Below are 17241 nucleotides of genomic sequence, written 5' to 3'. Positions count from 1 at the left end.
GGGGCTGGAAGTTGCCGGCGCTTGTGCTGCTCTGAACGGGGAAAAAGCTCCCCGAGTGTCCTGAGCTCAAATTCAGGGATTGCATTTCAGCCTCTCCTTTCAGGGCCGAGGCTCAAGGATTCCATTAATATAAATGCTTTCTTCCCATTAAAAAGAAAACCAATTTGAAAGAGGCAAATAAAACTAACACTGTCCGACTGACTGGCAGCTTGTAAAACCCAGGCAGAGTTAGGAAGAGGAGGTTTGCACTGCTCAATTTGCAGGTGGCTTTACAACCTCCACTGATTTCCATCAGTGCATGACATGGGAGGCAGGAAATTTTTTGTCTTCTCAATGAGGAAAATCTACTGTATCAATTTTTTTTTTTTTCACCTTTGTGCCTAAACTTGTGTTCCTTACAGAAATGTTTAGATTTTATGCCAAATAGTAGAAGAAGCTTATTTTTTTCTTATTTGGATTTCCTGTGTGAGGCCAATGAAACCAAATCCCTCGTGCCCAGGGGACAGACACCTCCTCTCCAGCCCAGTCTGATCCAGGGGAGGAGGTGGCAAAAGGGGACCAAGAGCTTGGGCACAGAGCTTGGGGACCTCAGTGCCCCTTTTGGGGTGTGGGCCAGGTGAAACCCCTCATCCACAGGGAGCAGGGAAGGTGGGCACAGCCAGCTCATCCTCAGGTCCCTCTGGTGGCTTCTCCCAGATGTATCAGAGCATCTGACCAGAGGTGTTCCCACAGCCCTCATGTCCCACCTGGCCTCCCCCTGCCCAAATCACCCTCCTCGGGAAGAAGGCAGGAAAACCTCCAGGTCCTCCTCCTGCAGCACAGGCAGAGCTGCTGGGTAGCACGAGGGATAGTCCCAGAGATTTGGTCTCAGTAAAGATTCCAGCAAAGATGCTGCCTGTCAACAGGAAACTTGTCTCACCAGCCACCCACAGCTCAGCAAAAGCAAATTCCACACGTTTTTTAGCTCCCTGGTTCTTCTTCCACTGAGGTCTGAAGGGTGTCCGTGTCTCTCCAGGGAGGGCAGAGCCAGTGTCAGGCTGGACACAAGTCCTGCACCCCACTCCCACCCAGGCCCTGGCCTCTTCCAGCGCCTCTGCAGAGCCTGGAAAAAGGCTCCGAGTCAGCTGGAGGCGAGTAAATCATTCCTGACAGCTACATCTCTACAGGGCAGTTAGAATTAATGTAACAATTTGGCGTTTAATGAAGCAACAACATGCTGGGCTGCAGAGAATAGCTGGGACCTGCTGCAGTCATCTTATAATCCCTGAGGGACCCAAACGGCAGCGGCTCCATCAGATGCCGACTTGTCAGGCTGAGCAAACGGCCGGGAGGGGACAGCGAGGGACAGCGGAGCGGCCGGGAGCTGGCAGCCCCTCCAGCTGGGGGACAGGCAGCGTCCGGCAGCTGAGCACGGCCCCGGGGACCGAGCCGAGCCTGGAGCCCAAACCCGCTGTGCTGCAGGGCTGGGCTCGGCTCTGGACAGCGGGAGCATCCCCGGCCATCACCGGGCATTGCCCGCCCAGCTCCGCCCGGAGTGCTCGGCCTGAGCGGGGTCACAGAGGTGCTGAAAAATGTTGTTTGTGTAAAAAAAAAAAATATTTTGTGAAGCTTGTCTAAGAGTAGAGGAGTAAATTAGCACTTGAAGGGGGAACTGGCAGAACAGTATGTTTCCTAAATAAAAACCAGCTCGATCAGGTGCTCTGCACCCCGAAGTTGGAGGTATTCAGCCGTGTGCAGGATCGGCCCTTTTAAAAACACTCCCTGCATGGAGGAGGGGGAGAGGGGAATGAATGCAAATTACTTTGGAGACAATCTCCCATTTCCCATGTATACACACACGCTCTCAAAGCACTGCAGGCTGCAGCAGCTTGGATGCTTTAAAATAAATCATGCGGTGCTTCTTTTTTTTTTTTTTTTTTGCTTGCTTGCTTTTAAATGAAAGCGCAGCACAAAACAACATCCCCTCAGTCCCAACCCATCCGTGCTGCAGCTCCTCTCTGGGACTGGCTGGTGTGTGTGTGTGGCCATAAACCTCCCCACGTTTTGTTGTGAAGCCTCACGGTCACCGGCTTTAAGGGCTTGACAGGTTTATAAAGTGCTGAGTGTCCCCCAGGGACGGCGGCACTGTTTGCAGGGAAGATGAAGCGTGCCATATCCAGCTGGTCTAACAAGGCAGCGGGAAATCTAAATTAATTCAGGAATCACTTCTGTTTTGCCCAGGGAGGATGTTGTTCTCAATCCATGGAAGCAGCCCACTGGAATACTCATTACCAGCAGGGATGGGCTGGGCTCCCCTCGCCCGTGCTGGGGTAAATCAGGGCAGGGAACAGAAGTGCAAAGCACAGGAGGGAAAGGAAGTGCAGGGACAGGGCCTCCCTCCCAGACACCCACACAGGGCTGGCAGGGTTTGGGGTGGAAGGCTGATTTCCACATGAAACAGCTGGTTTCCCCAAATCTGCCTGGAAAAAGGGATGGGCCTCACCAAGGCCCGCCCGGGCTCCGCAGGTGAGGCCAGAGAGGAATTATTTAATGGTTCCCCTTAGCCAGGGTTGTGTCCTTGCTGATTCCTAATTTCCCTCAACAATCACGGGGTCACTCTCTGACCATATAGGATCTGGGATTGAGTCTTCCCTCTGGATTATTGTGCTGATCAGTGATCAGTTGTGCTGGTTGTGTTTGGGAGAGATGGTTGCAAAATCATGAGGTGTGGGGTTGATTTAATCTCAGGATGTGGTGCTTGGTGTTTCCCCAGGATTTGTCCTGGCGTTTGTGTGGACCATAAATGAGGCAGATAAGGGGGGGACCTCTGATTCCTTTCTCAAATGGAAAAAAAAAAAAAGAACAAACCCCAAAAAACCCAACAAAAACCCTCAAAGCTTAGATGATCTCAGTTTGCTGTATAATGAGCCTTCACTTTAACACAGCCTGATTTGAGAGGCTGAACTTATTTGCTGTTTCCATTTTCTGAGGCCACACGTGAGCTGTGGCTACTTTTCTTTCTGTATGCTACAAGCTGTACTAGGATTTGTTGGGCTCTGTTTTGTTTTCTCAAACGTGAATTATAATTTGAAAGGAGTTATTGTCTGGAGAGTAGATGCTGAAATTGCTGCTTTGCTGTTCCTGGGGGGAACCCTGCTCTGGGGCTGCTGCTGCCTCATCTCTGGGGACCCCTGTGCTGGGGACAGGGGGGTCCTGACACACAGAGGCACAAGCCCAGCTGTGTCTGTGTGTGCAGAAGAGGAGGACTGGTGTTCTCCTTGGGGCTGAGGGAGGGCTGAGCACTGTGGATCCCTGCACCAGAACCATCCCTGGCTGCACTGGGATGAAAAATCCCCCAACCCAGGTGGGGCCTTGTGGGTTTGACAGAGCAAAGCAAGGCTGTGTGTGCTGGGCAGAGCCAGGGTGGCAGAAGGCAGCAGTGCTGAAGGGAAACTGGTTTGAAGTGTGCTTTTTGGAGAGTGAAGTTGGACACCCCGTGCTCTCCTCGGTGCCCTGGGTTTGTTGGTCAATGTGCAGCCCCTCGGGCCCCTCTGCAGCAGCACCTGCTCCAGTGGCTCTGAGCAGCCCAAACCAGAGCCACGGGGAGCCCTTAGAAAAGGAGGGAGGATTTGGGCAGCAGGGCTCTGTATTTGGGAATTGGGCTCCAGTTGTTGAGTGTATCACGTTGAATTGGCTTCATAGGATGTGATTCTTTTATGAGAGTGTTTGAGAAGGAGCAGAGCCAGGTCCTTGCCACCAGCAGTGCTTAGCACAGCCTTTTCATTTTCATTTCCTGAACATCCCCTCCTCACTGTGGCCTGTTTCTGACAGGAGGCTGCCATGAACTTCAAAATTAATTTTCCTGGACTATCCTAATCATTCTAGTTGAAACATCCCCTTGTTATGCCTTTATTGGGATCTGACTCTGGGGGTTAAGGGTGTTTTGATGAACCTGCTTGATGAGGCAAAATTAAAACTTATTCTGGTTTTAATTTGTACTAATCATACACTCGGAAATAAAGAATTGGTCCCCCAAGTGTTTTTCTGGACTGGAGGACCAGGCTCATTTATTTGCAGGGATTAATAAGCTGCATGCTAATTGTGGGATGTTGATATTTACCATGCCACAGCACCAGGGCAGCACAACCACCCCGAGCCAGCTCCATCGAAATACACATTTGTGCAGGTTTCTATCACTACATTTGCCAACAGAAAAATCATTATGTTCTGAAATAAATTCCCTTGTGTTAGTTGAAGCATCTCATCAACTTAGATGAACGCTAATTGCCATGCTTTGATCAGGTGGGATATTTCTGTCCCACTTCAACATGAGGGTTGTGTCCTGTGTGCGAGTTGAAGTGTTTGGACCAAACTCAGGGATGCAGCAAGTCCTGAGCCACCCCTCAGTGCCAGCGTTGGCAGGAGCTGTCACCAAAACAACACCGAAGCAGCAGCTCAGACATTTGCAGTCTGTCCATGATGTGCAGCCACAGGACGTGTCCCTGAGCCCTGGCACCTGTCCTGGTCCCTTGCGTGACCCTGGAGCCCAGGTGAGCCTGTGTCACCCCTTTGGGCACAGCACTGCTGAAACAGGATCCCTTGGTGCCTCTGGGGGTTGACACATTACTTGTCATGAATATTAGAAGGAGCCAAGTAGGGCTCGAGTTGCAGTGAGGGGAGCCTTGGTACAGCTGTGCCCAGTGGGCTGCAGGGACAGGGCTGGAATGGGCAGCAGGAATGTCAGGGAAGGTTGCTGGAATATCTGGGAAAGCTGTTGAAGGCTCATGAGTCAGGGCTGAGTCTGGCTTGCTGTGTCTTTGGGGACAGGAGTCACTCAGGAGACACCCCCTGCTTCCACCAGGGGAGATGTACTGTAAAATGCAGGCAAACCCAGTGGGAAGGAATGATGATGTCCAACTCCTGTCCAGAAGGCTGAATGATTTCTTTATTATAACTATGCTATAATACATTACCATACTATATAAAGGAAGATACTAAAACTACAAACCTACCTTTTCTAACTCCCATATCTAACTAACTCACAACTCGTGACCCTCTCTGAAAGCCCAGCCACAGGTGGGTTGGATTGGCCACCAGGCTCAAACAATCCTCACCAGAATCCAACCAAGCACTCACCCCAGGTAAACAATTCTCCAAACACATTCCACATGGGAAAAACAAGGAGCAGAAATAGAAATTGTTTTCTCTTTCTTTCTTCTGTGCTCCTCTATGAAAAAATCCTGAGAGACAGAGAAATGTGCTTGCCACATGGATGTTTTATTTTCTAAAGCCCCAAATGCTCAGCAGAGGACGGAGGAAGGGAAAACCAGAGTTCTCTTCATTTTTTCTTAAGCCTATCGCTGCTCCTGCTGGGAATTCGTGCAGGGATGGTGCCAAACTTCATCCTGCCTGCTGAGGTCACAGGTCTCTGCAGCAGCACTTGTTGGTGTGTTGGTGACAGTGTGTGCACACCACGACACAGCCTCTGCCCAGGGAGCTGCCAGGGGGATGTTCCACTACAGACTGGACAGAAAAGCCAAGACTTATCTCAGGTATTTTTGTGCTGTCACAGCCCATCCTGCAGCCTGATGGGGATGATGAGCCAAATTCACCTTGCAAAAGCAGAGTTGAAGGCACGTGGGCTCCAGGCAGGGACACACTGCTGGTTCAACCCCTCTTGTGGCACCTCCCACAGCTCAGCCAGCCCAACTCACTCTGGAATCACCTCTCCACTATTAATTAAAGCTGGTTGGTGTGACGAGGAATCGAGGAAGGGCTCTTGATGCAGTCACACTTCCCACAGATGTTACTGTGAATCCATTATGGTCGGTGAAAGCCTTGTCAACGTTTTTCCAGGGAAGAATGAAAATGTAAATAACTTTAAAATGATTCAATGTCACTGTGGTATGGGGAAAGGTCATGCTGCTAGAGACCATTTATCTTTTTGCCGATTTAAAGAGCTTTTTTCCTATTACATTTTTTGAAATTAATGTTTTTAAACATTACCCAAAGTAATGCTAACAATTAGAGGGTTTATGGGATTGATCATTATGCAGGTTGGGATTTAAATTGGAAAAGATTTGTTTTAGGTAGTCGTTGCTGAGGGGTTTTAACAGACTTTTTGATTTATACCTTATAAAAATGTTTGTGCAATTTAATGGAAAGATAAACTGAGATCCTGAATTCCTATGTAAATATGGGGGTAGGATATTCTCTGGGAGTGAGTTTGGGATTATGGAAGCAGATCTCATGTGCACATAAATGTTAAAATGTACAAACCTGAGGTGAGCCTGGAGTGACAGGGGCCTTATTTGTGGACTAGGGGTTGGAGGAAAGAGAGGTTGGAGGCTTTGCTTCCCTTCCATGTGAAATCCTGCTCCTCACTGCTGGGAAGACATTTGTAATTCTATGCTTTATGGGCGAAAAAAAAGCCCTTTAGACCATCAAGCCAAGGCTCACCACTAAACCACTCCCCAGGCACCATATCTCCATGGATTTGCTTGGAAAGATGGGTGTGAAGATGCTCTTTGCATCTGTTCCACTGAGGGCAGCAGCGTCAGGCTGTTGGGAAGGTGGGATGTGGCTGCTGCCCGTGTGCCAAGGGGAGCCAAGACCTCCTTGTTCTCCTGTGAGCTCCAGCCATCCTGCAGCTCTTCTCTCCTTGAGCCACGGCAGATTGTGACACCTGAAAGTCTCCCAGCTCCTTTTCCAGGAAGAATATCACAGAATCACAGAATAATGAGGTTGGAAGAGACCTCTAAGATCATCGAGTCCAACCTATGCCTTAACAGCTCAACTACACTATAGCACCAAGTGCCATGTCCAGTCTTTTTTTAAACACATCCAGAGATGGTGACTCCACCACCTCCCTGGGAAGACAATTCCAGTGCTTTATTATTCTTTCAGTGAAAAATTTTTTCCTAATATCTAACCTGTACCTTCCCTGACGTAGCCTGAGGCTGTGTCCTCTTGTTCTGTCAGTGCTGCCCAGTGGAAGAGACCGACCCCACCTGTCTGCACCTCCCTTCAGGAAGTTGTAGAGAGCAATGAGGTCACCTCTGAGCCTCCTTTTCTCCAGGCTAAACAACCCCAGCTCCTTCAAACGTTCCTCACAGGGCTTGTGTTCCAAGCCCCTCACCAGCCTCATTGCCCTCCTCTGGACACACTCAAGCATCTCAATATCCTTCCTAAACTGAGGGGCCCCGAATTGGATACAGCACTCGAGGTGTGCCCTCATACAGTGCTGAGCACAGGGGGAGAATGATCTCCCTACTCCTGCTGGTCACACCATTCCTAATGCAGGCCAGGATGCCATTGGCCTTCTTGGCCACCAAGGCACACTGCTGGCTCATATCCAACCAGCTGTGGACCAGCACCCCCAGGTCTCTTTCTGCCTGGGCACTGTCCAGCCACGCTGTCCCCAGCCTGTAACGCTGTAGGGGATTTTTGTGGCCAAAATGTAGAACTCGACACTTAGACTTATTAAACTTCATGCTGTTGGACTCTGCCCATCCATCCAACCGATCTGAGTCTCTCTGCAGGGCCCTCCTCCCTTCCAATAGATCAACACAAGTTCCCAGCAGCACTGACCCCTGCTCTGGGGAAGGAAGGGGTGGAAATAGCTCTGCTCTACCACAACTCTTGGCCTGCTCAGATGTAGCCACATTTTTCACCTCTGTTGCCCCTGCTACAGCAAGTGTGAGGCAGCAGGGATGCCACAGCTGGTGCTTTGCATGTAATTTTCACCCTCTTGTTAATGACCTTGCAGGGATTAGCATGGCCTTCTCCATATGCCAGTAGATTATGTCTGTTGGCAGCTGCTGCTACTGGAGCAAAATGGGATAGTTTTCATTAGGAGTGCTTGACATTAGGTTGCCCTGGGTGTCGTCAATCCTAAACTGTCAGTGCCTGTGAATAAAGCAGTGTACAGATGTGATTTATTAGATGTGCTGCTGCTTTGCTGCAAATGTGGCATTTTCAAGTCAGCAAGGTCTGGCAGAAGTGTGAAAGGGACCTTGCTGGTGTTCCCTGCTCACCCACAGGCTCTGTGGGGCTGTCCAGCAGCAACGGATGGAAAATCTGCCCTGAAAGACTGAGTGACAGGAGGACTTGGGTAAAATCCCCCCTGTGCTGCTCAGTGGAGTTACTCACTTGTAAATACAACTGTGTAAATACAAGTGTACTTGTAAATAGAGGATTCCTTTGGAAGGAATCTGTGATTTTTTCAACAGCTTTAACTTCCAATAATGTTTTGGAAGAGCATTTCTATCCAACTTGAGTGAGGGGTGGGGGGAGCAGACTGTTCCTCAGTGTGGGAACATGAGTTGGCCTTGAAATAATTTTATTTTGATGATTAAGAAAATATTCAGATTTACTACACAGACCTCTTCCCTCCTAAATCAAGCAGTGCAGAGGAAAATCATCTTTCAGCATCCCCTTATTCCTATGACTGAGTCAGGGGCATATCCTGAATTATTTTTGCAGGCTGAGGGGGACACAGCTCACTCGTGGGGACACAATTTCCAGGGTGCAAGGCAGGAGGGGGGTGAGATCCTCGCCCAGCTGCTGGGGAGGGATGTTACAGAGGCTTCCCTGGGAGGAACCAGGCTCTCTGTGTTCTGCAAGGTTATTAATCCTCTGTTTATCCTGTTTTAAAATAAGCAGTTTAAAGGAGGCTGTCAAGATGATAGGCCACAAATCCATGTCATTCGTTTGATTTGCAGCAGCAGAGCTAAACCCTCGTGTGTCCCTCCCCGAGCAGAGGGGGGTTGTGCTCCCCAGCATGCTGCAGGAATATCCCAGCCCACCCTGGCTGCAGGGGACCCCTCCTCAGGCTGGAATGCTCATTTGGAAGGGCCAAACTCTGTTCCTTGGAGCATCCCAAGAGCCATTCTGCAGAACTCAGGGGTGTTCTTTAGGGCTGTGCCCACCTGACAGACCCATCCATCACTGATTTATTGAACAGCAGACTTGGGGAAGGGACCAGCTGCTGGGGGGGAGTTCCAAAGCTCCTCACTCTGCTTGGCTTTGTGCCCACTCATGGACAGGTCACCAGCCCTGCTGGGCAGAACAGCTTCACTATTGCAATCTAAGTGCTTAAAGGCTCTTTTCTCAAGTTCAGTAACCCCCAATTCACTACTACAATCAATGGGTAATTATTTAATCAGCAATAGTTCTATTAAATCTGAATTACTAGCACACATGAGAGGTTTGGTTTGAAAATGGTGCTGTAAAGTGAATTTTCCTTATTGCAATGCAAAAGCTTGGGGCAGAGCTGGAGCAGCCCAAATTCCCAGCAAGTACAGCCAAAAAAAAAATTGAAAACTGAAAAAAACATCAAATCTGGATCAAGCCCATTGATTGGCACATTGTAGTGTGAAAACATCATACACAAACATTCCCCGTGGGCAAAGCTCCTGCTGCCCTGGGGCTGAAGGAAGGATTTGGGCAGATCTGTATGGGCTGGGGTGCTGGGGGGTGTTCTGTGTGTAGATCCCCAGGGAAAGTGGGGTGGGGGCTGCAGGTGCCTGGGGAACCACTTGCTCTGAGCCCCTGAGAGATTTCCCAGTCGGAAGAAGACACTGAAAGGGTGTGGGCAGGGGATGATGGATGAGGGAGGAAAAAAAAAAAGAAGTGAGAATGGAGAATGTGAAAAGAAATGCTTGAACTCTGACTGTGGCAGTGTTACACCCCAGATGGGTTTGACTTCTGTCTTCGGCAGCAGGAATAAAAAAAATAAAACATCTCCCTGGACAGTTAGAGGCAGGATCACACAGCTATTCCTCTCTGGAAAAACAATCCAGGTTAGTTAACAGGGATAGTTCTAGAATGCCCTGGAGGTAATGTATCCCAAGCTCCAATCCCAAATAAACACAGGAAAAGAGTAATAATTATAGGTTTTCTCTTGCAAAATGTTACAGCAGCAGGTATTTGCAATATAAAATTTAGTAGGAAAGTCTTGTTGGTTTATTTCCTCCACTTTCATTCTGTTCTCATTAGAGAAAAGCTCCCTCCAAAGTTTAGCTAATTTTTTAGGTTACTGGTGTTTTCAGCAAGGTTTACATTCTCTTGACATTAGAGGCCTAAATAAGAGAGAATTTACATGAAAGCAGCTTTAACACATTGGTTGTCAACACCTATCAAATATGATGTGTTAAAGTTCTGGATACCAGGACCACACGACATCAGCCTGGAGGAAGCAAGGTCCTTGCTCCAGTGTTCAGGGATGATTTCCTTTCCCATAATCTGGCACATGACGTTCCCATACTGCAGCTTCAGAGGCACACAGTCCCTGCAGCTGGGTTTGTCAGGAGTGAAAACTACTTGGTGGAATATTTGGGAGGGGAGAAACAGCAATTCCCAATTTAGAGACTTGCCCTGGGGCCCTGCCAATCCCAAGGTGTCCTGGCAGCAAGAAGACCTGGCTTGTGTGGTCTCACAGAGAGTGAAATTTTGTTAGCAGGTGCAGAGATCCCAGTTTCAGGGACTGAAATAACCAGTTAGTCCTGGTTTCAGGGACTAAAATAACTGTAATAACTCTGGATAAGCTTACCCACTCCTTGGCTTATGACCATCCCTGGGTAGATTGTCACAAGCAGAACCAGAGGGTTAAAGCTGCTTTCCAAAGCACCCAGGGACCACTGAGTTACCAGGATGCTCCTGGTTCTTGACTAGATTTTTTTTAATGAAGTGTAAGTCTGTAACCACAAGACACTAAAAAGCAATTGCATTAAATCAAGAACTACATTTGACTTTATGGATTGTTTATGGGATCTTTCTTTTATTAATTCTTTATCCTTTAATATTATAAAGGATTTGTGTCTACAATAAATAATGCAAAGTTACATTACATCCTCTTTGGCTTAAAATTTTAATATTCCTATTGCCCATGTCCATAAAGAAATTGTGCTTGAGGTCATTGCATATGTATAGCTGCAGCCATAACCCTAATGGAATTACTATTCAAGCAGAGCTGAGATTAGTATGAATGCCAAGAAACTACCCGGCTGTCAGGGGAAAAGGTAAAAGTTCAGAGTTCAGCTTGCATCCAAATTATTTATCTCCCTAATAACTTAATAGATTGAATATATTACTTGTCAGTGACCTTGATGTACAACAATAAAGACCCCTTGGTAGTGTCAGAAAATATATGAGACTATAATAAGTAGTACTTATGTAGTGGAATAAAAACATATTCTTTATGATAATGAAGTCTCTTCCCCCCAAGGACACTGCAAGGACGTGAAACCATGTAAATATAAACACCAGCTTGTATTTGATTATGGCCAGACAGAGGCTTCTCTCCTAAAATCAGCACTGAGGGAGCTGCATCCTGCAGGTGCCCTGATGGTGCCACTGGTGCCCCCACACACAGCAAGGATGGTTTGTGCCCTTTGCTGCTTGCCCAGAGTCACATTCTCCACCCCATCTCACAGCCAGCTTCTGCAGAGAAGTGCCTCTTGCTTTTTCAGACTTCCTGCCACTTCTAATTATTTCCCCTCTTGATCTCCCAAGCGTTTAAAAGAATAATTTAAATTAGAGTTTAGGATCAAAGGTAATAGTGCAAATAGGCCTGTTGTAAACATGCCTAAAAATAGGGAGGTAATTTCCCTGAGTGCTGTGGTGTCTGGAGTGCAACAGAGTGTCTTTATTTCTCTCTGTTTCCAGGTCTATTTTTCAAGGCTTCTCACTCTCTAAAGGGGAAAACAATAAGCTCTCGAAGGATATTGTTCTTTAATAAGGCTTATGATTATGGATTTTTTTCTTCCTCAGCCAGCAGAGAATCACCATTAATATACTCAAATGGAATGAGTCTCTTCTCTTTAATAGGTCATTTTAATCATATATTTAAAGTTTCACTTGGAGATAGAGGGGGAGAGGGGACACAGGGAAAAAAGGGACTTATTTGATCTGTTTAATGTTTTTTCAATTAATCCTCCCGGTATTTCCACCCGTGGTGTCCATGCCAAGCTGAGCAGTGGTTGTGCAGCTGGCTCTGATCTGTGTCAGGAGCAGTCCCCTCACATCCTGGGATACCTGGGGTCTGGGAACTTGAAGAGGTCCCATGTCCAACAGGAACATCATTGAAAACACCGCTGGGTCCTGACTCTGCTGCAAATCCTCCTTTTTTCCTCCAGCAGCTGCGTGCTGGGCTGAGCCTCCCCAAAATTACAGGACCCAGTCCTGCAGCTTTGTCCCTGCTCCCAGAAATCCCACTGGAGCTGGCATCTCTGCGGCTGGGCTCCTGCTCCCCCAGCAGCCTCACGTTTTTGATTGTATTTATGGCCACTTAATCTGTGCTAGCAGCCAGGATCAAATACATCTCCAGGTATTGATCAGCTTTAGGCTGATAGAAGTTCAAGCTCACGAGGTCTTGGTCTTTGACCCTCAAATAGGATATGAATCTCAATCCAATAGACTGATATTCACACGCAGTCGCTGCCCAGGGTTGCAGGCTGCGAGGGAAAAATCAATGAAGAGTGCTAATGATTCACAATTTATAGAGCAGCTGCCATTTTAATATTAGAATAAATGTTATATTGCAAAGGGATAGGAACATAGGTGGTGGCATGGAAAATATTTCTTTGGAGCCTCTTCTGTGAGGAAATGATGTGCACAGGATTTTATGAAGTATAATTTATTGGCCTCATTTAGACTTATAATTTAAAACTCCTTATGAAAAAGGTATTTAACTAGAGTGGATTGGGTAAGGAAGCAGCAAGGGCAGAGCTGGCTGGCTTAGAGTGCTGCAAGTATGTGCTGGTGGGGAAAAGGAACCAATATCCTAATACATGAGATTGGATGTAAGAATTCCCCTTCTGCTTTAACATCCCTGCAGCATCTGGCAGCAAAGAGGCCCTGTTCTCTGTCCTGGCTCTTGAGAGCAGACTTGTAAATGAAAATATATGCATTGAACATGCTGATGAGGTATATAGAGCACATTAGGATTAAATAATGGATCATGGCAGAGTGGAATGGCAGGGCAGAAATTCTGCTGAGTTGGGGTGTGAGGGTTAGAGAGGGACTGGGGCAAAGAGAAGGGGCAGGTTGGAAGATAGATTTCAAACCACTGGAACATAGGAACTCTCTGTGCAGATCACACAAAGTTTGCTGTATTTTCAAATAATTCTTACAATGAATTAGTTTCTTTTGAGATTTCTTTACAGTAGCTCACAGGGGCAGGTAATTGCTAGACTGGCAGAAAGGCAGGAATTACAGGGATGTCAGAAAAAATGGAAGGTACTGTGCCCTCCTGGCTTTTCCTGGGGTCCAGACCAGGGAGGGAATGGTCAGGAGGGAATGAAATGTCCCTGGCTGCTTCAGTTCCCTGGGTGACCCAACAGCTGTGAGTGTAGTAAGTCTTCACCTCTAAGTCCAGTTCACAGCACACTATTTCAGTGTATAATAATGTCTTTCACTGCACAGATGCAAATGGTAAAAGGATTTTCAGCACAAAGAACCCAGGCCTTTTAGAACAGACAAGGAAAGATGGAAATCCTACATCAAACCCACAATTTATGGCATGTGTTTTGGCCATCTCTGTATTTATTTTTTTATAGAAGTGAAAAGAACTTAAATAATTCATCTGCCTGAGAGCTCATAACTCTCTGGTCTGTGTAGAATATCTTTCATATATCTCCTAACCTGGAGCCTATTGACAAACTGTATGAAAAATAACAGCCCTTTCACTTGCAAAAGCAAAATCCAATTTATTGATTGTGATAGTCTAAATAATGGCATTTCTATGGACCAAAAGGCATTGCCCAAACAGGTTAGAGTTTACTTAACTCAGGGCATGAGATGCCCCATGCATAACACCATAAACCCAGAATCTACTCCAGGCTTTTCCTTCCTTGGTCGTGCAGCCATTGTGACCAAGCTGTTGAATTTTTAATGAAATTAAAGTCAAGATTTTTGGGAGTGAGAGGAGGAATAGACCCAGGGCATGACCACATTTTTATAGTTTGACAAGATACAGCAAAGGTTTATCCACACAGCTGCTGGAGTAACCATTAGGGCTTCTGGATTGACCAAGGGGTTCCCAGTTCTCCTGCTGACAGACAAAAGTCCTAAAGTTTGCACCCAGGTCTGATACTAGAACGATCTGCAGCTCAGGGTGGGTTTGTTCAAGGTCCTAAATTTGCACAAAATTTTGCTTTATCCTCATCTTGACAGATTTCTGCTTTCCTTTGTGTTTTTTTTTTTTTTTTCCCTTTTTCTCTGTCAGAGTCTCTCTAATTAGGCAGCAAAGAGCTTGTTACAGCCTCATAAAATACTGAGAACCCTTCCTCATCAATTCTGCGTGTTGGAAAATGTTGTTCTCCAATTCCAGCCTTGCATACATTCTGTTATTTAATTCATAAAGGTTGAAATAGGGGCCTAAGAGATCCCAACTGTGTCTTTTTACATAATGAAATTACAAGGAGTAATACGTTACTACCATCCATAAACTTATTGTGCACTTTACATAAAATTCAGATGGGGTGGCTCTGCATGCATGCAAATTTGATATTTTCAACTTTATTAAAGAAATGACTAGAGTGCTGGAAAGGCTGCTGTGCTGTATGGTCAATTCAGATCCTGGGGGCCATAAATCTGAGGGGCTGTGATTTGTTGTTCCTTGCTCACCATAAATTAAGGCTTTCTTGATGGAAAGGTTGGCTCCATTTGTGGCGGTTTAGGTCACAGTGTTTGGACAAAGATGTGCTGGGAAGGGAGTCTGTGCTGGGTCCAACAAGGCAGAGAGAATATCTTTATTTTGTCCAGCTACTGGAGCTGGAACCCAGCTCTGATTCTGCAGCACAGGTTTTCAAGTCAGGATAACCAAGTGAGATATTTGGCTGAGGGCTGATTGCATTTTAAGTGCTTTTGCCATGTTCCTTGAAGATTTTCTTTCCCTGAATGAAGCAGTGGTTTAACCAACAGGCTGAAAGGCAGGGCTGGCTGCAGGTGGGATTTGGGTGGCCCATCCAGCAGCTGTGTCCTCATTTCCTGGCCAGAAAGAGGGCACTGGAGCAGTTCTCAGGAAAACGGTGAAAAGCAGGGCAGCACCATGTCCTGGGTGTGCACGTGACCTGGTATGGCAGAAACACGTGGCCATTGTACAAGTAAAATAATGTAATTTTATCTCCTTCTCAAGTAATAAATGCCCCAAATTGCTACTTAATGGTGTCTCCTCTGGCTAAGGAATAGGATGATACACAGGGTCTGAAAAAGCAAAGAGTATTACTGCTTCAACCATGAAATCATAATATCATTTAAAAATCAATCACTTCAAAGTGCTTAAGTCTGTCATATCCAGCATGAAGGATGATTTAGTTGATAGTTATAATTTTCCATTAAGAAAAAATAATCACTATTCCTAGGTTTCCTGTTCCTCACCGAGATTTAAACCTTCTTTTAGCCAGGAAGGGAAAGTGTTCTTGCCATTGAACGAGATAAAGAGCTGTTGGTTAGAAATAACCAAGTACTCTGAAAATATCCCAGAGCAATGACCCTTGCCTACCACAAGTTGGCTCATTGTATGTTCCTTTCCTAGCACCAAATTTTGTAATTAGTAAGGAAGATGAGCTGCAAAAGGGAATGGTGCAATTTAAAGGGAAAAAAAAAATAGTCCAAGCAGTAACTTCTCTTTTTCTCCAGCTGGGAGAAGATTAACACTGGGAGAGGTGGCACTGGGATAAATACAACACTCCCAGCTTATTGTCTCAAAACCAATCAAATGAAAGAAAATCCAGAATAACTTTTGATAAATTGGCATCTAACTTTTTCCTGGAGATGCTTCTGTGGAAACAGAATTTTTCCAATATCTATATAACTGTGTGAGAGCTTAGAGCTGTTTAAGAATCCAGTAAACAGCTCAGGGATATTGGCATTAATTTTACCACACTAAGACATAAGGAGTTTAATATTTTTTGTAATATTATTGAAACACAAGATGGGTAGGTGTGGCACATTCCAAATCTGCTCTGAATAAATATTGTGTGAAGAAACTAAATGTTGTTCCAGTGAGGAATCTATTTCAAGTTTATTAATAAAGTGGTGAGGTCAGCCTGGAATTCCCTCTCCCAGAGAGTCAGAGCTGGCAATTGGATGTTAATCTGTGTTAGATCCCACACGTGCTCCTTGTCAGCATCTCAACTTTAATTGAGTTTAACCTCGAGCCTTTGGGGCAGTGCCTGGCTGCTCTGGGCATCCTGGGCCTGCTAAGAGTGCCCAGTGCAGGGCAGTGATCCCTGCTGAGGCTTCCAAGGCTTTCCTGGTGCCAAAAATTCCCTGACTCAAGTCTGTGCAGAGCTGAGCAGTGCCCAGCTGTGGTTGTGATGTTGGCTGTGAAAATCCTGCTCTTCCTTTTGTGCTGGATGAATGTTTTACCCATTAATTGCCACGTAGTAATTGCCTGGCAGGTGCTGGCTGAGGGATCCAAACTTGCTATTAACACCCCAGCAAGAACAAGGGGATTAAAACACAAAATCAGAGAAAAATGGGAAATCTGAGCAGGTACCTATGAAATGTGTGCAAACTTGTGTCCCCAGTGTGCAGGGAAAGCTGCTGTGACCCTGCAGTCTGCACATTCCTCCAGTGCTGACACAAAGCACCTGACAGGCTGTCCCAAACTGCAGCCTGAACTTGAGGGGAATTGCTTTTGCTGAACAGCGATTATAATTCCATGCTGTATATCCAGATTTTGACAAGTAAATCTCATATTTTAAACACAGGATTAAAAATTTTTATTACTACAGTGGGGATTAAGTAGTAAAGCCTCAGAATGTAAGTCTGCAAAGTAGGAAACAGGAAAATAAAGTGAAATCTATTGTTCAAAATAACTTGGGCTTAACCCTCTGTCCCCTGGTGCAGACCCAGATTGCCGCGGGCAATAATTACCCACGGCTCTCCTGTAGCATTTCACAGGACAGGTAGGGGATATGGAATGTCTTCCTGTTGTTTTCCAAATCCCTCCATTTCCAGACTTGGCTGCACCATCGTGCTCAGAAATAACAGTGGCATTGAACAGCATCCGAATGAGAAACCTAAACCAGCCAGGTTCATTTGCTGCTTTCACTTGGCTGATTACAAAGTAGCTCATTTCCGTTCCTCCTTGCTTGCTTTTAGAGGAAAGTCTCTTTTTTTAAAGAGTTTCATTGTAACAGTGCAGAAAATAAAACAATTTCTCCACTGAAAAGCTTTCAAGCCTTTGGGTGAAACCCTGACCCACTGGAGCCAGCAGAAGGACGCTGAGCACAAGGGCCAGACTTCTGCTGT

This window comes from Vidua macroura, chromosome 21 (assembly GCF_024509145.1).
Source record: "Vidua macroura isolate BioBank_ID:100142 chromosome 21, ASM2450914v1, whole genome shotgun sequence".
Classification (NCBI taxonomy): domain Eukaryota; kingdom Metazoa; phylum Chordata; class Aves; order Passeriformes; family Viduidae; genus Vidua; species Vidua macroura.
This window is presented reverse-complemented; position numbering follows the sequence as displayed.